This window comes from Galleria mellonella, unplaced genomic scaffold (genome assembly GCF_026898425.1).
Source record: "Galleria mellonella isolate WM207_F2 unplaced genomic scaffold, CSIRO_AGI_GalMel_v1 utg57, whole genome shotgun sequence".
In the NCBI taxonomy this organism is placed as follows: domain Eukaryota; kingdom Metazoa; phylum Arthropoda; class Insecta; order Lepidoptera; family Pyralidae; genus Galleria; species Galleria mellonella.
In genome coordinates this window covers 7,096,683-7,120,919 of record NW_026442119.1, presented here as the reverse complement: position 1 = coordinate 7,120,919, position 24,237 = coordinate 7,096,683, and the positions used below count along the sequence as shown (strand labels likewise).

At 30.1% G+C, this 24,237-nt stretch overlaps 1 protein-coding gene across 2 annotated transcripts in view; it reads left to right on the top strand.

Moving 5' to 3' along the window:
* The window catches only part of LOC113509606 (monocarboxylate transporter 10-like), a 146,213-nt gene that overhangs the window by 85,807 nt on the left and 36,169 nt on the right, over nt 1–24,237 (top strand). The window contains exon 1 of one of the 2 annotated variants that reach the window (XM_026892966.3): nt 16,350–16,614. The exons of the other annotated variant lie outside the window; for it this stretch is intronic. The gene's annotated coding sequence lies outside the window, so the exon portion shown is untranslated. Of the gene's footprint in view, nt 1–16,349; nt 16,615–24,237 lie in introns of those variants that run through there. 2 annotated transcript variants of the gene reach the window in all.

Sequence of the window (24,237 nt, the reverse complement as noted above, 5' to 3'; positions counted from 1 at the left end):
TTAATAAGAGCAGTAGTCGTACTATGACCAGGACGGAAACCAGATTGAAGAGGATTTAAGAGATTGTTTCTTGATAGGTAAAAGTTAAGTTTTTGTTGGACAAGGCGTTCTAAGGCTTTGGATAGAAAAGGGAGTATAGAAATTGGACGGTAATCTGAGAACGAGGAAGGAAGTTTCTTTTTTGGTAGAGGGATTATGAAAGCTGCTTTCCAAGCTGAAGGAAAGAAACCGGAGGACAGGGAATTGTTGAAAAGTAAGGTAATGGTGGGTAAAAGGATATCAAGGATAGGTAAAATCATATTACGACTAATGCTATCTATGCCAATGGCGTTTGACGATATATAAAATTCTCGTGTCACGGTATTTGTTACCAAACTCCTCCGAAACGGCTTTACCGATTTTTATGAAATTTTGTGTGCATATTGGGTAGGTCTGAGAATCGGCCAACATCTATTTTTCATACCCCTCAATGATAAGGGTGACCCTCCCCAAAAAATTTATTTTTTTATTTTTTTGACATTTTTTTTAATTTTTGTTTATTACAACTAAGCATTGAAAAATACATATAACTTTAAATTTTCATCGTTTTACGATCAACCCCTGTATTTTAATTGCGATTTTTATATGCTGCAATAGGGTTGCAAGATGGCAATCCAATATAGTAATTGTAGTACAATATATTTTCATGTACAGTTCTAAAAATAATGTATATGGTAAAATAACGTTTGCCGAGTCAGCTAGTATAACTATATATTACGCGATAACATTGCCAATTTGAAACCGATATTAGTAATTATTTTAGCTATTGATTACAAAGAGTTTACACCCGTATTAATCTTATGCGTAATATTGGCAAGATCGCCGTTTTTTGCGAAGCAAAATTTTAAATTGAATAATTTAAGATTAGGTAAATATGTTAATAATACATCCTTTGTATGAAATTTCTATAGTCATAATGTAATCCAGTAACTACCTAAAACATAAATTTTAAATTTGTAGGATACGCCAGGGGCCTAAAGAGATAAAGCGATAAATCTGACACACAGCACCAACCAAGTGTTGATTATATCCGTAACGTATAGCACGTGTTTGGAAATAAGATTGATTGTTTACGTCCATATACGTCCCTGGTGCCTCTTCAGTGAATTATGATAAGGCTGGTTAAGCCATTTTTTATCGATTATGTATTCTTTATTCCTGTTTAATATACGATGACACGTATTTGTTTGCTACCAGTAAATGTACTTAAATGTAAACACAAATAAATCTTGTAGCAGTCAGAAAAATAAGCCCTTTTTTTTTTAAGTAAAAAGGGAAATTCTTAATATCGCGAGGCAGTAGCACAAAATCAATTTTCTCTCGAAAACCGTATTGGGAGCTTATTTGTTCGGTCAAGCCGTGGACAAAATAAAAAACATTGCAAACAAAACAAGTAAAGGAAATAACTTCTAAAAATGTTTTTGTTTGTTCTAATATTATAGGTAAATAAGAAATATGGCCAAGAACAGTATATCTTAAGTGGCATGACAATAACACCAAATTTGTATGAGATAAAGGTTATTTATAGGTTTTTAAATAGGTAACTAAATCGGTAACTTTATTATTTTATTTATATTATTATTTAGATTTTAAATACACCAATATAATTAGAAATTTTTTATATATTTACTCAAAAAAATATTATTATCTAATTAATTTTACCATAAATATTCTTCATAAATTACAAAATGTAATGCTTAAAAAGTTAAGTAATTCTAAGCACGTTTTGCATTAATTTGTTGAACTAGTTAAAATTCTTTAGGAGAAAAACAAAATCTAAGATTCAGTAGAACGCAATCTGCAAACAATTAATCTGACTCCATCTAATTGCATATAAAATGTGAACTGTCTCTGATGTTAATCACTTTCTTCCGCTTTGTGGGAGTGAATTTTAAAGCTGAATCAATGAATCATTTGTACCAGTCTGTAGAAGTACGGACGCGGATATGCCCGGATCCCGACAGCTACGGAATTAAGTCGTTTATCTTTGAAAGCATGCCGGCGGACGCGTTCACTGACCAACACGCTTTTCAAAATAAACATCTCACACTCGAATGACAGCGTTTGACATAAAGTGTTTGTTGCATTCTTGTCGAACGAATTGTTAATGTTATTTTGTCTTTTTTTATTCTAAGATTTTCTAAGCTTCTATAGCTTCCTGAAAAAAAAAGAAGACACCTATCTAATAAACATTTTAATAAAAAAATATTTAAGTGATTTATTTTATTAGGTATAATAATGCATTATCAAATATTCCTAAAATATATTATTAAATAATTGTAAATTATTGTGCCATTATATCATTACTGTTTACTCTTATCTATTTTTCTTACCTAAAATAGTAAAAGCTACTATTTGAAAAAAACCAACCTATAACAAAAATAAGAAACAGTCTTTTTGATTCTAAACGTAGCAGCAACATTATATTAACGTAGTATAGATAGGTTATAGATATTTTTTGTTACACACACACCATTCAATGCAGAAGGTAGAAGTTTCAAACTTGTAAAATTTTGTATAGAAAGTTTCTTTTTCCGAGATATTGAACTTATTTGAATAATATTTGTATGTGCCAAGGGTTTGTGCAATGCGATTTCTTTCTTTATCCATATTAACGTAGCTTCTACTCCTTAAAAATTTTTTAAAAGAAAATATTTTTTATAACAGATTAGAATTTAGATTATTATCATTATACATCGATTTCAGCAAAAATGTTGTAAATTTTTGCGTATTTTTTTTTATTCAAAAAGTTTATTTCAAACACAGATGGCTTTAAGTTGATTGAGTGGTTATTCTCCTATATTTTTATGTTCAATTTGAGTCTACAATTAACAAACATAAATTTATTAAGTTATTAGTAATTTTCAAATTAACATTATTACTACACTAACAAATAGCCCTATGGTGGTGCAATAATCAATGTTGCATTAAGAATAGGATTTACTATTTATTAGTAGCTGCACTTGTTCTTTGCAGATTATAAAGAAAGTTTCACTTGTAAACACGCGATTTAAATTGAAATATTTTCTATGTAATGTATCTATGAAATATTGTCGTCTATCGGTCCAAGTGTGTTCACGACTGAGCTTGCTTTTTTGTCGAGCAAAATGTAATTTCTAATGTACCTTCTAGGTATGTGAAATAAGGTAAGCAGAGTTGCTTAACTTATTAATCCTATTAATAAATATACCAGAGGGAGACTTTGTACAATAGTCATTTGCTTAACACCTCTGTCCCATTCGTGTTTCTACCATGAAGCAGTTGTGTTTGCATGCCTATGTTTCAGTTTGAAGAATGGGATATGGCAGTGAATTTACAGGGTACAGAGCAATAACACCTGACACCTCAGGAATGCGTTGCCAACGCATGGAGAGTATCATGGAATTAGCAGTATACTTTGTTATGTCCATGGTACTGCTCATGTCTTTAGGGGACGGTTACCACTTTCCATCAGGCGCGCCGTCAGCTTGTTTCCTATACTAATTTGCATAAAAAATATGAAATTTGGATGGATGGATGTTTGTTACTCTTTCACGCAAAAACTACTGAACGAATTTGAATTAAATTTTGTACACTGGTAACTTAGCACATAGGATACTTTATATACTAATTCAGCAAGTTAGATATAAAATGAGATTTTTTTATTTATATTTAATATTTTAAAACAATTCAAATAACCCAAATGAATAATATTATTGTTTTTGTTGTATCGAGTTTCCCTGCGTGTGGCATCTGGCGCGCTCAATTCACCAGGCTGCCAAACAAATGTGCAACAAATTTAAGAATAATGTTACGACGTGTGTCAAGTATAGGTATTTACGTTTTTTACATTAGCCATAACGGATACCGGGATATTATAGGAAGAATAACGGGAATTTAAGAACTTACAGTTTGTCGTTTCTGGCAATTGTTAAAATATAAAAATAAGTTTTTAAACTAATACTTCTATTCTAATAATTCCCCTTTAAATAATACTAGCTGTTTCCCGCGGTGCTACCTACGTGAATCGTTACATACAATATCCTTTGAGTTTAAATATGATATATTGTATAACCTACCTTCATATAGTTTCAGCTAATTCAACTGATCGATTATTTTATAGCATTTGATATGTGATTCTTTAGATTGATATATATTTTTTTTTGTTTATGAACCAATTCAAATAAACACTAAACGTTAAGTAGAGCAAACCGCAACGCATTAGTAAAAATTGCATTCAAATCGGTTAAACCGTTTCTGAGATTAGCGCGTCCAAACGTACCAACAAACAAAAATTCTAAAAATCATTGTTTGAGACTCTATTGCATTTATAAAGCTCCCTTTAATAGTTTTCCTTATATATCTTCCATGTATAGACAACGACCAGTTACGATTTTATTATATATATTGATTGATTGATTGATGATATTACAGTTATACAAATTTGGATGTAATTTGGGAAATAAATGTACTATAAACTGAAAAAATATATAAATATATAGGTATACGATAAATAAGTACTTTCTAATAAATAATAAATAGATAAGTACTTTCTATGTATATCCTTTACTGTACTTCTAACTACAATTACTGAATTGCGACTTATTATATGCGTTCAGTTACTCTATATATAACACAAATAAATTTGTACCAAAAACAAACAAAACCCGCTGCTTTGCCCCTATGAAACGTACGTCTATTTCATGCATAGTTCTGGAAAATCTTTGTTAGTAAGTACTGTAGATCGTCTAATGAAACATATTTACATACTCTAAACTTAATAGCTTTTATTGTGTGTAAACAAATCATGTTTAGTCTTTTTTTTTTATGGGTGAAAATGGTATGGTAACCCCACCTGCGCTAACGGTATACGCTTGCGGAGCACCGGTGAACGGTGATAGATGAGAATAAAAACAGGCCAGTTAGCCCATCATGATGAATTCATCAGGAATTAACCATGATATGACCATGACCATGAGGTCGACCTGGTTGGGTATATTGCTAGCAATGGGATTCTCAGTCACTATTACTAACAATCCCTTACCTTCCTGTTTAGTCTTGTTAAAAATGTATTACTATTAATGTTCGTATAGGTAAACGCACTGAATGCGATTGTACTCGTACCCGCTGCCAATAAACGAGCCTAAATAATAAACACATTTAAAACACATTTGCGAAATTTGAAGCGTCAACATTTAATAAAAGCAACGTAAGGCACGTTGCGAAGCCAAATCATGTTTGAAATTCCATACGCGTGCAAGACAAATATAGCTTTAATATTATTACAAGAGATGAGATTTCTTGGATCACCCTTGCAGCGTTAATGTTATTGCTACACTTAAATGTTATTGAAATGTTCTGATCGCGACACTGGGCGGTGTAGTGAGTTACATTTACTTTGTCTATCTACGCCTTTACGGAGTTTCTTTTGTATAAGTAGTCATAAAGACAAAAACTCAGTTTGCTTTGCAACTAATAGAGTTTATAGTTATTAATGCAATACTCCACTTTTCCCATAGCCATTTTCGCAACTGAGATTTTTTGCGTAGTATGCATAAATTCGTTAAGGAATTAAAAAAGGCAAAAATTCTTTATTTTGCTTTTAACTGCTTTGTGTTGTCATTAGCGTGTAATCTTATATAAATCTTTAGGAAATATCTTTTCATTTAAAATAGCAACTCAACAGATGCTATAGCTAAGAAAACAACTATAATCGTTCCCTTCAAATTTTGATGATATTTTTCTCACTACTATTTTGACTTTTATCTACTACTGAGGGCCTACCATTAAATGTTTTCCGAAATTTCGAAACCAAACGAAAACAAATCTGATGTGGAATTTTTTTTTATACAACTTAGAATGACAAACAAGCTGACGGCCCACCTGATGGAAAGTGGTAACCGTCGCCTATAGACATGAGCAGTACCATGGACATAACAGAGTGTACTGTTTCGCCCATGATACCCCCCCCCCCCCATGCGTTGCCATTCCTGAGGACTCAGGTGTTATTCCTCTATACCCAGTAAATTCACGCCATATCATATCCTTTAAACTAAATTACATAATACATGCCGTTTGGAAATATTAAAAATGTCTTTTATGTTAGGATGTATGACGAACGAAATGTTAAACTCCATTTATTGGTTCGATTTTGGTATAAAGAAAAACACGAAGTTTAATCCGAAAATTCGGAATTTCATTTCATGGTAGACCCGCTGGTCTCCGTGAATACTCCCTAATGCAATGCGATGATTTTTACACAAAAAGTGTAAAGTCTGAAGAAATAGACATTGCGTGCAAAGTTCTCCGGAAAACATCAATAATAAGTACGTGATTGAATGAATTTATTATTTACTATAAACCGCCGACCGACTATTGCCGTGTGGTCTCGGCATACAATGGGCCACTCCTTTTCCCGTGGGTGTCGTAAGAGTCGACTAAGGAAACTTAATGGACAAGGAATGGGTACAATTATATTTACAACGGCTCTAAACTTCTGTTTGCTTGATATTTGCTTGACTAAATTTTCACCAAATTCGAAGAATCAGGCATGTCGTGTAAGTCTCGCATTTGAGCGTATTTTACTAACTTTAAATTTCATTTTAAAGAAGTTTTATGGCATCGTGTGTAAACTTCTTTAAAAATTTACGTCTATAAATTATAGAAATAGATTTGACAGACGTGACATTTAATTTAGATTAGTAACATTTATTTAATCTTGTTCTATACTGTACTAGTTATTTATTACGGATTCGAGCAAATCCATTCTGTTGGAAAAAATTGTACGTCTATTTAATCATCGCAAACTATTCACCCAATTATTTTAATAATATATAACTTGTGTTTGTCCATTCATTACTTATCTAGATTTTAAGTATACCATTTTTTTAACTATAAATGATAGCTTTTATTTGGCTTACTGTTGTTATATTATGTTTAATTATAAAGTTATTATAGCTGTAAGTTTCCATTAAAACAATTAAATATCACTTAGTAATTAATAAATTTACTAACCAGCACATTTACCTTCTATTGTTGTCCCCTTTTTTCTTTTACGAGACGTATTTAGAGCGGTTGTCTAAAAATTCCGAAATTTGTATGCCTTAACTTTGCACCAGAAATTTGAATAATTACGAGTTAAAATGTTCAATATTAACGAACTTTCATACAAATTTAATTGCAAATTTATACACATAATTTTTCAAAATATTTTCTTATTTCTTGTCTCGTTTATAAAAAAAAACTACTGCTTTTTAGTATTTTATACTTTACTTTAGATTTTGGCTCAGCGATGATGATTCAGTCATTAGGGTGTTATTTCTTTATAATAATTATATAAATAATATATTTTGTCAATATATTTGATTAAATTTAAAAAATTAAATTCGTAATATATGTAATATAAAACTTAAACGAATATTAATAATTTAAACACAATACGAAATTTGTGAACAGACAACTTGAAAAATTAAAACTTCGAAATATTATGTCAATACAAATATTTACCCTACTTGAACAAAATTATTGCTATTGTATTGACGTTGAAAATGTCTGTGGGCAGCTGTTTGATAAAAATATTGTGTTTTGTCTCTCTCTCTCTTTTCTTCACTTCAAAATCTGTAAGACAGATATTGTAATATATTGGCGTGAACATTCACACTTATTGTTTCGACTTGCGCCTAAAGGCAAAGCCAGTATCATATAATTGCCGATAAATTCTCCAAGACGGACAATTTGAAGCTCGTAAATAATCAGAAAAATTGTTAATATGGACATCTTTTAAAGTGGTAAAACGTTTTTTATTAAATAAAATTTCCGGCTATCAATTTTACATAGCAATAAAATTTATCTGAAACTTAGCAGTATCTTTGATCCGTTACTTATATTATTTTCTATATTTTTTTAATCACTAATTATTTATAAATTATTATCTCTAATTATAATTATAAATTTAAACACTGCACACTGTATTCTTGTTACTGACACATTACTGATCTTTTAATTAATAAACTCTATATTAACGGAAAACAATAATGTTGTCTTAGTAGCTGTGGATTTATTCCACAGCTTTTCAAGCGTGAATTTACAAAAAAAATATGTATGTAATCATTATGTAATAATATATAACTAATATACCGATTTTTTTCATTTCATATTAGCTATTAACTGTCCACTGCTGAACATAAGCCTTCCTCATAAGAGGAGATTTACCAGAAGTTGCCACGCTTGGTAGACGGTTTGGCAACAGTAGATAGACTTTTAGAGTTGTTTAAAGAGGGTCGCTACTGCCCATCCCTCTATCATTAAGTCCCATTAGTCACCTCATACGACACATACAGGAAAAGAAGAGGTGGCCTATTCTATGCCGGGACCACAAGGACTATACCGATTAGATCCTGCCACTTACAATAATTTTACTGAACAAATTTCTCTTAAAAAAAAGTCTAATGTTCTTATACTAAATCCTTAGTATAGACGTAAATTTACTTATTGTAACTTCATTTTCTGCTCTTAGAGAAATATATATTAAATACAAGCTTCCGCCAGTTACTTAAGTACTAAAATTAAATAGAGATCTGTTGGTATTACAAAGAGAAATAGCATCCAATTTTCGTAACCGCGCATTTCTTTGCTAATGAAACTACTGTAATTTGTCTCAACAAACGTCTCTGTCTGGTATGCCGGTGATTGCCATTGCCAACCACCCCAAGTTATCCTGAAATCGTGGCTAGAAAATAATACCTACACATTATCAGTGAGTTTCACTGCAGATAGACTAAGCATTTATTGTTGATTTTATATAAATTCCGCGTTCGTTTCACATCGCTAGAATGTAAAAACTTATTGCAGAATTTGATGTTTAATTTAATATTTGTATTGGTATTGTTCCCTCGATATTGTGATCTCAGATAGAGTTCACGTTAACAATATATAATTTTTCTACAATGCCATTTTATGTTTGAAATAAGATTGGTGTAAGTATTCTTGTTCTTAACAACTATACTAAACATGTTAGTAGTATATAGTAATCTAGTAGGCACAAGGTTTTTAATAATATAAAGCAACTAGTACCTAGTAAATTTAAATGCAATAGCCGAATATGTGCCTATGGATGGCTAGTAAATAAATTGGTGTTGTAGACTTTAATAGTCATCACAGTAATTAATATTTTAGTACATACTAAGTACTTATTTCAATGTATTTACTCGTAATTACTAATACAGTAAATAGTATCTTGTGTGATGTTGAATTAAGTTCTGCAGTGCGCAGGTGACTCTGCAAGCAGGACACGATATAGATGGGCTATTATTTCTGTTACACAACAGGTATAGTCCAAGTATCTAGTGAGATTTCCGTTTGCATGATATTGTTATTGATCTAGCCAACTGTGAAGATCATTAAAAAAATGTGTAACGTAACTTCAAAATAAAATATAAATATACATTGTGGTGTGGCTGAAAAAAAAGTTAAACGGATAAGCAGTACTCTTACCCGTTAAACAATAAGTACAAATTACTTATATAATGTTATAAAAAATATTTTGATCTTGGTAAAATATTACCATAGGTATAACTACATTAATAAATTTGTATCGTTGGTGTTAATATTTTATTCTTACAGCCTAAATTAATTGATATTTCTTACAATACACTTAATTTACGATTATTGTTGATAACAATGGATTAAAATTTGTCAATAACACTTAGGTAAAAAGATTGAAGGAATTATCTCGAAGTAGGTTTTTATGATTAATTTACCAAAAAATCTCTCAAAGTATATACTTTTTTATTTCTTTCGTAATACATACTTCCTCGCTGACGTAACTGTATGTGCATTCTATTTATTTGTCATTCTATAATCTCGGTAAATGTAAATATATGCAGTCTGCCTTGTCGTATGGAATTTTGATGTAGTAACCTAGTTTATATTCAGTAAAGTCTTCATCTTTTATAAATATATATATTACTATAAAAGCTCGTATCCTGGTAAATCTCTGGCTTAACTAGTAAATCTAAGAATTTGCCAACATGAATAGATAAACATAATTATTGTAAGGATTGTATAAAAAATAAAAATAATATTTCTGCAATTCACTAAACCAAATCTAACCTATCCTACTTTTTTAACTATGAGTACAAGATAAGACTCCAAAATGTTGTGTGATCATAGTCATTTACGTCATAAAGGCAGTAAATATAGATAGATAGATATAATATATGCATGTTTAAAGCATGGTGAATGCATTTTTATAAGTTTTGAAAAGTATAAAACCACGTTACTACGGAAACTTTAAATACAACTGCATGCCTTACCATCATTTCATTAAATTCCCACTGCTGGACTACTGGACATGGGTATCACCCCATAAGATATCTTCCTGTTATTAGCAAATCGCACTAGTCAAGTAGTTGACACAGGATTTTATTACAAATTTGTTTTATTTATTTCAGTGTTCAGTACTTTGTTTTCTTATTAGAAACCTTAACGACTTCGAACAGAACAATAACTCTAACATAACGATTCTAATAAAACAAAAAACAGTTGCGTATATTTTATCATATTATTCCACTTATGAATATAGTGGTATAATTTATATAATTATATTTATGATCTAAATTATTATAATAATGGTAGGAGACGATTTTTTTATTAATTTAAACAAATTTAAGTACGTTTACAAATTAAAAGAAATTTAATCATTAAATTCAATCATATCATTGTATCTAATATATGTTTATCACTTAGATTATATAGATAGAGCATCGAGACTCAAAAACGGGTCAACCATTTGTCAGCTAATTGTACAGTTAGCTCACTCGTTTGTTTATTATCAGTATTCTATATATTTGCGCATAAAATGTATCTTGACGAATAATTTAATAAATAAAATGAGTGTTTACGCATTAAAAAGATGCAGACATATAAAACAAATATAGAAGTTATAAATGAATCACCCTTAACTATTTATTACGCAAAATTGTATAAAAAAGTTAATCCGTTTTTCTTAAAGCATTTCTATGGAAACACTCCATCTATATAATCTAAGGTTTATCATTAATATAAAAAATCCTCTTATGGCTTTTTTATACATTTTATACATGCTTTTAGTTTAATTCTGATCGAACTAATTAGATTTTCAATCAACAAGATGCTATAAATAATTCTTAACAACACCTATCTACAAATTTCAAAAGAGTATAATTATAAATACCACACATAAATTTAATTCTTAACATTTTCGATTAGACACGTTGCAATTTACTAATCGTAAATTGTTATAGACAGATTTAAATTTTAAATTCATATTCCTATAATTAGTATGTGATTATAAACTTTCCTAAGCGAGCAGGATTTGAATCCGATATGCCATAGGAAATGTAGGTACAAATTTTTATTTTATTGAATCCAGAATCAATATACTTATGCAAAAATTATCTTTATGTGCCGTGTAATCTCGGCATAGAATGGGTCATCTCTTTCTTCCCCGTGGGTGTCATAAGAGGTAACTAAGGGAACTTTATGGTCGAGAGACGAGCAGCAGCGCCCCCCTTTTAATATCACCAAAGCCTAACTACGGTTGCCAACCCGCCTGCCAAGCGTGACAACTACTCTCAAAACCTACCAAGGGGAAGGCTTATGTTCAGCAGTGGACAGTTAAAGAGTGATATGATGATGTTTGTATAAGCCCAATGTTTAACAATTAAGTAAATAGCCAATTAGTATTTCATGTAAGTATTCGTTAGCTCGTATTTACATAGGTCAAGTATCTAAATATAGGTCTAAATATATGATTTATAATATAATAAACATATATAAAATTATTGTTAGTGTGATAAAAGTCAACAATTATAAGATTAATACGATTTTATTTTATGAAAAAGCTAGATTATTTTATGAATTTTTTTTAAGACGACCCTCTATCATTCTACATATGTAGTTTCTTATTTTCATGATAGAAGTTATTGAGACACGAATTATGAAAATTGGTGTAAAGTCGGAATAAATTGTCATTTAAATTATAGTTTTCAAACACTGGTTTTTAATGGTTACAATAATAAAATTTTAAATATATTATGTTTTTTAAGATTTATAGGATATGAAAAAAACAAACATGAAGTTGATTTGGGCATATGACACTCAACATGTTCTATTGTTAAACACAATCAAAGTCGCGGGCAACATCTAGTTGTACATTATTATTGTACTAAACTTATACATGCATGATTAACATAATAATTAAAACTATACGTTAAAATATAAATTTCATCATTTCCATTTGAGCTCGATTTATGTGTTTAAAAACATGTTTTTGGTATTACTGTTTTTAAATAACACACAATTTGGCAGCATATTGTCCGGATGTAGTCATATTAAATTGCATTCTTTGAAATAAAAAACTCGTCATGCACGTGTTATCTGTATTATTTTGGTCTCTAGCTATAGAGTATAAACAATATTATAAAGCACAACTATCCTTCAAGGTACATGTTCAACAGTGGACAGATAACGGCTGATATGATGATGATGATGATGATGATCTTTCAATTTATACCAATATTATAACAAGGAAAGATTTGATTGTTTATTTGTTTGTTTGTAATGGGTAAACTCAAAACAACTCAACTGATTTTAAAAGTTATCTTTTTTTTTATACAACTTAGAATGGCAAACAAGCTGACGGCCCACCTGATGGAAAGTGGTAACCGTCGCCTATAAACATGAACACTACCATAGAAATAACAGAGTATACTGTTCCACCCATGATACCCCCCATGCGTTGCCATTCCTGAGGACTTAGGTATTATTTTTCTGTACCCTGTAAATTCACGCCATATCCCACCTTTCAAACCGAAACACAACCATACAAACACAACTGCTTCACGGCAGAAACACGAATGGGACAGAGGTACCCAAGCAATCGATTTTTGTACAAAGTCTCCCTCTAGTATCTCATCTGTAGAAAGCTACATTATTAGCCACTAATATTGACTATTTATTATATTAAAAAAATGTATCTACAAATGCGAAGCCGAGCTGGATAACTAGTATTTTACAATCATCATAAAACCCGCAATTTTACAATAACGACATTTTTTTATTTACAATTACAATCACAATATTCATATCACAGAATATGTACCTACTTCTTAATATTCCACGTATTGTGGGTAAGTTACTCATAATTACTCGCGTCGCATATTATTATCCAATATTGCTTTTCGTTTATTTCAATTGCATTTCGGAAAAATAACAATAATTAATACTAATAACTCGCAATTTACATACGAAGTAACATCATATTTGTGGGCGCACAGTAAAACAATTTAATTAAACTCTCATTTCCTTTTTGCAGTTGTTAAAAGGAGATTAACTTTTTGTTCGCAATTATCTCGCATTTATAAATTGTAGGCGTTATTGTTAATGGACTTCGGGCGGGCAAAAATAATCTATACTTATAATAAATCTATAGAGATGTCAATTCTGTACATGAAATATATTTACAAAATAACTATCAAGGGGTGATTAGTGGTCGATACTGATGCCAAAAATGCAACCAGTAAAATTTTTGTCTGTCTGTCTGTATGTATAGACACAAAAACTACTCGACGGATTTTAACGAAACTTGGTACAATTATTCTTCATACTCCTGGACAGGTTATAGTATACTTTTCATCACGCTACGATTAATAGGAGCAGAACAGTGAAGGGAAATGTTAAAAATGTCCACCCGTGCGACACCAGGACGGGCCGCTAGTGTGAAATATAAAAGTAATCAGATCCTAGTAATGGGTACTATGTTTAAATAGTATCCAATCGCTATTGTCGACTTCGACGTCATGGTACAAGTGTACGTACTACATACCCACCAAAAAAAGCAAAACGAGTAATTTAAAGTTAATACATTCTATTAATTTAATTAATGCGACAGTTTATAACGAATGATGGATGTTTGTTTTTTATTTCGAATGTGGGAAAATTTTTCTCTAGTTCAAATTATAATAGGGGCCCCCTGAGCTTCGGTCTCCCGGGGTACTGCCTCGTCTAGCCCTGCGGTGGTTACGCCACTGCCTATATTGTTAAACCTACAAAAAGTTTAATTAATTAGATAGGTACTCTCATTATACTACACGTCACAAGTTTGTTTCGATTACTTCCGTTAATCAAAAATGCTCGACTTTAATCGTTAACATTTAAAATAGCCTCATTTTGTTTCGATACTGCTTGTAACATAATCGATTGTCATTTATTTCGGTATTCAATTAAAAAAGTCGATAAGAACTGAAGAGGCTAATTACGAAATTTCCATCTTTAAAATAATCCAACTTTAGATAAAAAGTTAAGATAGAGAATGGTAATCGCAGAGACAATTTAAAAAATTATCGCTTTAGAGAATAACAGTATTAATATTTTTTTTGAAATTGGTAAAATGATGAATAGTAACCCCGCCTGCGCTATCGGTATATGCTGGCGGGGCACCAGTGAGGGATGATAGGTGACAATGAAAGCAGGTCAGTTAGCCCATCGTGACGAATTCCACTAGAATTAACCACGATGGTTTCCAGGAGGAACCGCGTGGAGGCCGACCTGACAGGGTGTATTGCTAGCAATAGGTCAGTTAGACCCCATTACCTACAATCCCTTTCCCCCCCAGTATTAGTATATTACCTATTGAGTTTTGTATTGACACCAACAGTTCCACTTTTTATTAATTACTAGCTTTTACTTGTGAATTCGCATAACCGGTATCTGTTTACTGACGGGAATTAAAAGTGGCACATATCCTTCTCTATCCCATATAGTACGTGTATACCAAATTTCATAATAATTGGTCAATCCGTTAAGGTGCTATAAGGAAACAAACAAATTCAATTTGAAATTATAATATTAGTAAGAATATTTGTACTTAAATATTGTATGTTAATCTAAAAAGAGTGGTCATTAAAACCATCTCTCAGATCAATCTCAGAAGTTAACTTTTTTAGCTTTAACTTTTTTATACACATTTTTTTGTATGCTTTTTATTGCAAGTAAGGAAAAAATTCGCAAGAAGTTGTTTTTTTTTATATTTCATGTATAAAAATTGATTGATGACGAACGTTATTTTAATTATGTGAAAACAAGATCGTCAGATCATTTGTTAAGATATTCTGTAGGCGTAGCTTAATCCTTATTTATGATTCAAATATAACCCCTGTCACCGATGCTTTGTAGATATATTTAAATGTACGTTTATAGATCTAAAATACATTCCAGCAACATTGGAGACAGATACAAAATTGTTCATTAATTAATTGTGTCGCTAAACACGGATTGTTTGACAAACCGTCAGAACACGTACATCCAACATTATATATATCTTTCATCATCTATCGGGGGTTTAGCTTTCGGGTTTCGTAAATACAAACTATTTCTAATTAATCATTCACCATCTAGCGGGAAAATATTTCAAGTAGGTATCTTATAGCTGCTGGGGCCTCATGAATGAACATAGCCCATATTTTATATTATATTTAAAACTATTATAAATCATTATGACATATAGACAAATTAAAAGAAGTGTAATAATTTGTTGTAGATAACATGTAAGCTTAATTTTAAAATATTAGCTTTTCCCGTTGGCTTCCGCTTCATGTGCTTGATTTTGTGTTTGGACCTGCTAATTATAGAGTCATTCACTTGATATATGAATAGAGAATCAAGTAACTCAAATGTTAAATTGTTTACGGTTAGATCAGATTTCTTTTAATCATTTTACTAATAGGAAATTGTTTATCGTTTTATTGAATTGAAAAGTGTATTAATTTCCATAAAACGATATGGTAAAACTTGCAAACTAGGTTTTAATACTCCAACATGCCTTCATTACCACACCAATATAAGTAAATAAGCCACGCATTTCTGGCTTCACATAGGCTGCACAGACGGTGACGGTTCATACGAGCCATATTCATAGGAATATGCTCCTCGTTTGCATAATATTAACAATGACAAACTTGTTATAAAGGCGTTTAATATTCAAACAAGATCATTTGCGTAGTAATAGTATCAGGCGTTTCGAATATGAGACGATTCCCTTACCGACTTTGCTATTAGAACAAATAAGAGCGATTATTCGATGTGTTGCGAACGTGTGACGTTGTGAGAGCGTAATAGTACGTAATTGTAGCGGGCACATAGTCCCTGGCAGGTAAGTGAGGTAACCCAGCTAGATACAGGAGATAATTACAAGTAAAGCTGTGGGTGTTAATGCGTGTATGTTCCACGGGGTCGTATAATAGTGGTGCGCCGTACTCGAGCCGCGTACACCGGTCGTCGAATGTGGAGCACTCGCTCGGCTAGCAGGCGGCGATGCCTGATGCCTCCGACAAAAAATCAGTGTAAGCTCTACACGAAGGCATTGCGGTCGCGCGCTCGCTCCCGCCGCCCGGCATCGCACGTCCGCGCCGATCACAGACGTCGCACGAACTTTCCCATCTTTAGGAAACTCGGCAAACTTTGAATCGAATTCAGAAGTCCGCGTACACGATTTATAAGTTGTGGGCGGGCACACGAGTGGAAATTTAAAGTGAAAAGTGTCATATTGCCGATTAGTGTGTAAGTTAAGAACATATGGCCGTGGATCGAGGTCCGGCATGGTCGTTAGTCAGGTAGCGATCGGTCGTGGCTCATAGAATCACGACAGCCGAGCACGTGTGCTATTGCGTCCGATCTGGAGGCTCACCATTCACTTCACCTATTTCTTGTTTATTGCTTCGATTGCTTTTTGTTTTTGTTAATATATATAAACTTCGTGAGTCATCGCACCTAATTAGGCATCTAAGAAACTAGAACTCACCTATGCCCACATACGAACGATTATCAGTTTTGTTCACATAATGATTAAATTTACTCTATTGATAAATTGGTATGATAGATCAGATAAAACGTTTTAGGGAATGTAACGTATAAATAAAACGCTATTTTCGTTAATTAATTTAATATTTTAAAAAATATAAATATTATTACTATATTTTAATTACCTGCTGATATTTTAGTCACAAAGAGTAATTGAGAGATACAAAACATATTTCCAAATAATCTTAAAACCTGCACATGATCATTAATTAATATATTCCTAGATATTATAATATTTTTTATATAAATTATTTTAGTACTTAAGTATCTAACTTATTCCGTGACTCGTCTTTCTTCATTTCGAATTTCATAAAAGCCATGGTATAATAACAAACAAAATAACTTTCATATATAAATATTAAAAACTTCCAGCAATGTTTGGCCAATTTTGAGATACAATAAAAATATATTATTATTACTGTTATATTTATAATGCCTGTAACGTAGTCATTAAATCGTACAAAATAATATAACTTACGATTTTAAAGTTTGCGGTACTTAAGTATTGAGAATATACTGTAGTTGAATGTAATTTCGTTTAATTAAGATATCAGTAGTATTAATCTATTGCTATTTACAATAAAGCAATACCATTAACACATAACTGTTAAATATCTCTTATCTACAATTAATCCTTACTTAAGTATAACTTTGTTGCAAAATAATTACATATTGCTAATAAATTTTAAAATTTTATGAGATTGACATTGTAAACGGTATATAAAACTACTAGTAAGTATCCATCTAATAAACTCCTTGAGAACTACATGAACAACTTATAATAACTCGTACATTATATAAAATGATGATTAATTACCTAATCATTTAGATATGTAACATTTAATTGCGATTTCTAAAATACTGATAGTAGGTACATATATAATATTCTTGTTCTTTCAGAACATTCTTGTTTTGTTTACATTTATTGTATTGTTAAGTACATTTTAATATATCTAGATATAGATAAAATACCCGTAGGCAACTGTCAAAATGAAACTTATATATTTTTTAATATGCCCTTTTTGACCAAAAGTTATAGATAATATTTTTTCCCCACTTATGTTAAACCTTTACGGAACTTAAGAAAAAATTTATATAGAAATCCTGATAAAAGTGTCATTTTTGATCTACCTCCTCGTACATCAGTCTTTCGAATTTGAAAATTAAAATATCTCTTTCGCAAAATATGATCTTTAACAATAACGTTACTAATTTCATAGTTAAAAATCAGGGAAACGTAGAAAGCTTTTCGATAACGACAATGATAATATTATAATTTGGAAAGTAACAATCGAGCTAAAATCTTAAAACATCAACAGTAACCGTAAATAATGCGCTGGTACTATACCAATAGCACAATTGGGAAGTACGAATTTATATTTGTATATATGCTTTATAGCGTTCGTTTGATCAATAATCATTTTAGATATATATTCAATCATATAAAATGAAAACCTAATACAAATAGATATGCTTGAAATATGAGTATATATTACAAATAATATAAATGTATTGGTTTAAATTTATAAAGAACAATTCACGTTATCAGTTTTTGCAGAATTACCTAATATTTTACATAATCTGCATTACTGTAAGAATTTTAGACAGCCCAACAGCAAATTCAATATACTACTTGATATGTAGAGCTGCCACATGCTCTATTCTCAATTAAAGCAAAATTAAATACCGCCCTTCATTCTTCTGTACGCAATCTAGTTCGTTTCTTCGAGAGAAAAATTCCTTTCTTGTTAATTTATTTTATTTGGAAATAAATACCAATTCTTAATTAGCCTTTCGTTGTTCTGAAATCTATATATAGTATCGTAAGAAAAATATTTTATAGTTAAACGTATCTATCTAATTTTATAAATATCGGTGCAATATTTACCTCAATAAATTACTTTAATTAAAATAATATTTAATAAGTGTAATGTTAATTCCTACATTAATATAAGTACAAATGTATATAAATATAAATTTACATTTATATACATTTTGTAGTTGGAACATACTAAGACTTCAAATTCCTAATTCTTTATTATTTATAATAAATGTGATATTTTTATGTTAGTTACAAAATTTAATTCGCTAGTATTAAACTAGATTTTCATCCGCAATATAAATAAGTTTTCTAAGAACAAAGAAAGTCTACACTGATCCGCCATTTTCCATTTCTGTAACGAGTCTTTTAATAAGTACTAATTCATATTGCGTGAATTCTGTAAATTTCACAGTCTAAAGATTCAAATTATTAATATATGTAATAATTATAAAATATATTATTATAAAATATATGTAAATTTGTAATATTAGACAAATTGTTAAAGACATTAATATAATACCTTATATATTCTTATAATTTCTCAAATGCAGCTACTGCAAATTTTGACGGTTTCTGCATCGCAAATTTATGGCAAAAGCTAGCTGCAGCCAGACGTGGACTTAAAATCAAAAAGTAGACCAGTTATTTATATACAAGTTAAAAACTTATAGGTATAGAAAAATGTATAAAAATATTTTTTGTAATTTTATTCGTTTATAACATTTTGTTGTTTAGTGAAATCATCAATTATAATAATAATATGATACTTAAGAATGAATATAATTGCTAACTTATACCTTAAAAGGGATTTCTTCAACTTTACTTTCAGTCAATTGTTTGATTATTTATTTAATAAAGCCCGAATAACTATTATTTTAATGCAACTATTATATCTACTTACATTACGATCTGTACTTTAATCTAATATTTAAATACAGATTTTTTGTGTTATTTAACTGGTGCAGTAAAAAGTAAATATAATAAATATTTTCCCAACAAATTTGGATGTAGAAATTGAACTACTGGCGCTTGCTTATTATAGTCGCCAATTTTTAATATTTACATATTAATTAAAACAAAATATTTGAATCTTTTATAAAGTAACAATACAGACAACAATTGAAAAATAGCTTAGGATTAAACGAAGAACAACAAACTCTACAATAGTTCAAGCTTCAGTTGTCCAAACTTATCGATTCGACGTTTAATATTACTCATATTGAAGGGTGCCTCCATTATTCAAAAATAACTCATCAAAAGTATTTAGAAAACTTTGAGAAGTATTTTAAATTTATCAAGGCATCTATTCCATTTGTCGAAAATATTTATCTTATATATTTGAATACCTGCATTTTCTAATTACAATTATCATTAGAACATGTATTTGATATATCTACAGGTTAGTCATAAAGGCATACAAAGTTGAAACCTATTGATAATATTCATAAAACTGAACAACTTTCCCCAAGAAACAAATTCGTAATATCTAAATAATTATTTAAAATTTCCATACAAACTATGCGATTACGGGAATAACTTAGTACGAAAGGTCGCAAACATAATTTCACATTTACGTATACTTTTTGGGATAAATTGTTCAGTTTCAACAATACATTCATTGAGTTTCCACTTGGTATACCTTTGACGACTAACCTTGTTCAATATGATGTCAAAAATTTATTAAATCCTAAATCAGTCTGTAGTTACAAAATGAATAAAGTCCGAGTGAAGAAATTGTTCGAACAGCATTGAAACCAAAAATCGCTGATTTTATTTCTGTCCAAAGAGCTTCGTTTGCATTAGGAGACTAACAGTTTACAAAGTGCTCGTAACTTTTTTCTGGAGCAGTGTGATCTAGTGTAAAAGTTTCTAAAATGCGAGGAAATCATGAATAGGCAATTCCAAGTATTTCTGATCACGTACTGTCCTTTGGGTTCCGGACCGTTCTGTCGCATAGCTGTGATTTGATATCAATACGATCCCTATTATTTATTGTCTGTTTAGAGACAAGTGTACATTATTACTACATGTTGCTACATGCTCCATTCCTAAATAGATAAGACTCTTACCTATAAACACAAAATAAATTTACCTTTTCAGTCGTTAATTATAAACTATCGTGAAGCGTGATACTATAAGGGAAATTTTATATCTAGTAATTTATTTCTTCTGTACATACAGTATCGTTTTAAAAATTAACGAAATTTGCAAATTATTAAATTACATATTGTATGAAATTTAATAATTTGTATTAATAATATATGAAAATACTATATCAAAATAAACGAGTAACAATAAGATAGACACTTTTCAAGAATATAGATCATATCATAAACGCTTATGCTTTAATAAATTGCATATTATCAGCTCGAATATTAATTAACTACAGAAAGTATAAAAGATAAGAAAACAGTTAACGTTTAAGTTATGCATGCACACTTATTGCTTATTTTTTATATTAATATATGGTACCAAATAAAATTAGAGAATTTTATAATTTTGATACTCCGTACAGTTGAAGGCAATTAGTTGGTTATTAACAAAAACAATCACGTGATATGTGTAAAGCTACTTTCACAAGTAAAAAGTGTGTCATGTAATCTATAAAGCACATCTATACTAACTGCGGTATCTGCAATCGAGACCACGCATGTATGTAACAACTTGTACGATACAAACAATATGTTACAAATGATCCATTGTATCGCCGAGTTCATTTCATCGATTTGGCTCATGATGCTTGATGACATCTATTCATCACATAAACATCGAGCAATAAAATAAGATTGCCACATTAAGAACATAGTATGTAATATATTTTTTATAGATATTTTTTATAGATATTTTATATAGTTTTAAGGAAATTACGAAAATAAATATTTATTAGCAATTATTATTTATTATTAAGGCTGGTAGCACACCAGCAGCTCATCCGGTTTTGCGGGTGTTCATGGCCAGTGGAAGTCACTTTCCACCAGGTGAGCCGCATGCTCGTTTGCCCTCTGTGTTATAAAAAAATTAAACAATAAAAAAATGTTATCCAAATTGAATAAAAGTATCTGGAAATTAATAAAGATTAATCTTAAAATTCAATGTATAATAAATGCAAAATTGTCTATAACTTATTTAAGTAGAACTTAAAGGCAACATGACTAAGTTTTGTCGAAATTATCACAGAACTTAGAGAGTGTAAGCAAAATTAGTAACAAACCGAACTTTCTATAAATTAATTGATTTTTTATTTCATACTATTGAAAAACTTTGTTTTTTTTTTTTTGCAAAATATTAATTAAATTCTATTTGATTGGAAATAGAATTTAATGAACATTTTGTTTATAAAATTATTTCGTACACCATAAATTATCTTGTTATCCGATATCTTAACAAAAATATACATGGCGCAACGGAAGCGAATCTAATGTCTTTATAGAAACATTTCACTTACATGTGAGCCAAGAATCATGCAATAACATTCCTTGTGTTTGGAATAGTACAATATGTGTATCGCATCCGACATAGATTATAAAAATATTTTTCCATTAAACAATATTAGTAATAATCTATAGGTATATATATGAACGCTATATAATTTAAACTTATTATATAGGAAACGAAAAAATAGAAATTACAATAGACATCGTATTTATTATATAAAATAATATATACAGATAAAATCAACTATTTTAATTTGACTATGATGTGGTCGTGAACGGGTGCTGCTTTAAGGACTGGTCTGCTCTGGTTCCTGTAACTGATTTATTTTAATTATATATTTAAAATTTTATGATCTGATGCTGCTTAGTAGTTTATTTTCACACAATTTCATACTTATTTAAACTTTCTGAAAAAAAACAGCTGAGTATCTCGCCTGACCTTCTTGTATTTGGATTCCAAATGAGCGGTAGAATAATAAAAAAAATATTATTAAAAATGCTAAAACCTAAGTTTACTTTCTTTCTCTTTTAACTACCACTAATAATAATCATCATCATCATTATTGTAAGGGCAAATTGGTGAGGTGCTAAATGTTCAATCATTTAAAATTATGTTTTTATTACTTGACTAAATTCATAAACGTAAATTTATATAAACGTCAAACTAACCGTAAAATGGGAGATTTCAAACTTCCGAATCGGAAAGTGGAGATATACTAAAAGTCATAATCTCCAACTTCGTCCATTCTTCGCGATGTATATCAAGTTTATCTTGAATTATTTCGTGATGTCCAACATTGTAATAACATTTGTAACAAATGGAAATGACAAACTTACAAAAAATCCATCGAGAAATATTTATAAGTTCTTAAATTAACAATCAATGGCAAACAGAATAATATTTATTTTATACTATCATCGTGCAATATTCCCACAATTAAGATAAATCAGTAACGACACTTCTTAAAATCCACATAGCAATAAGTGCATACACCCGAAAAACATTAACCTCTCTTCTTCGACAGTCAGAAAAATATGCCACAACTCTATAGACTAATGTGTCCGTAATGATAATAAAACATGTTCATGCCTCCATCTCTTTCTTATCCGCGGGTCGAGTAAAGCCTTAACGGTTGCCATCAGAAAATAAATTAGTCAAAACTGTAATTTTAAGTGTCAGATTATAAAATCCAAATAATATACAGCTTCCATTGGCGATATATTAAATAAATATGGTCGTGAGAGGCACATGCTTGATGTAATAATACGATATTAACTGTTAAATGTAAAATTACGCTGTCGATACAAATATTGCATAATTTTACCAATATTATTGCAAATTGCGATACGTTCTGTATTTAAATTGAATAAATTAATTTCAATTTTATTTATAATAATCAATTATGCTCATATTATTTGTGGATAAATCGAATAAGGGCTGGTCAGATGGAGATTGAATAAAATATGATTCAATAAACATGCTATCTTTTTATCTTGATCGGATTTGTGCGGTGGTACCATACGTGTATGTAGCCCCATACAAACGATTAAGATAACAATCATCAAATCGATTTATAATTAGTGAAAATATTACTTACGTACATAAATGAAATGGTAAATAAATCCAATATAAACATTTATTACCTCAATTTCAAACACAGCTTTAAAAAGGAAGATAGCAGTACTTGACCCTGTTTCAAAGTTCAAAATACACTATAATTATTTGATATAATATTTATGTATTACAACGATTATATAGAGTGTATAATATTCATTGTCACAAAATTAAGTGGCATTATGTAATAAATTTTCGGTCCGTTTATATAGATTACTATCGTTAGAATTTTCACTGATATTCTATAGGTTTGCATGTCATTGACATGTTGATTAGTTTTTTGCAGTTTCTCTAAATGTTATTTACTACCAACAGCTATGTATCTCACGTACACTAATATCTAATACATTAAATGATTTCTTTTTTGGCAATTAACTGTTTTTGTTGATTTAAAATTGACTGCGACGCAGTGGTTTGGCGATTTTTTATCATCGGCGCTTTGGAATTTGTTT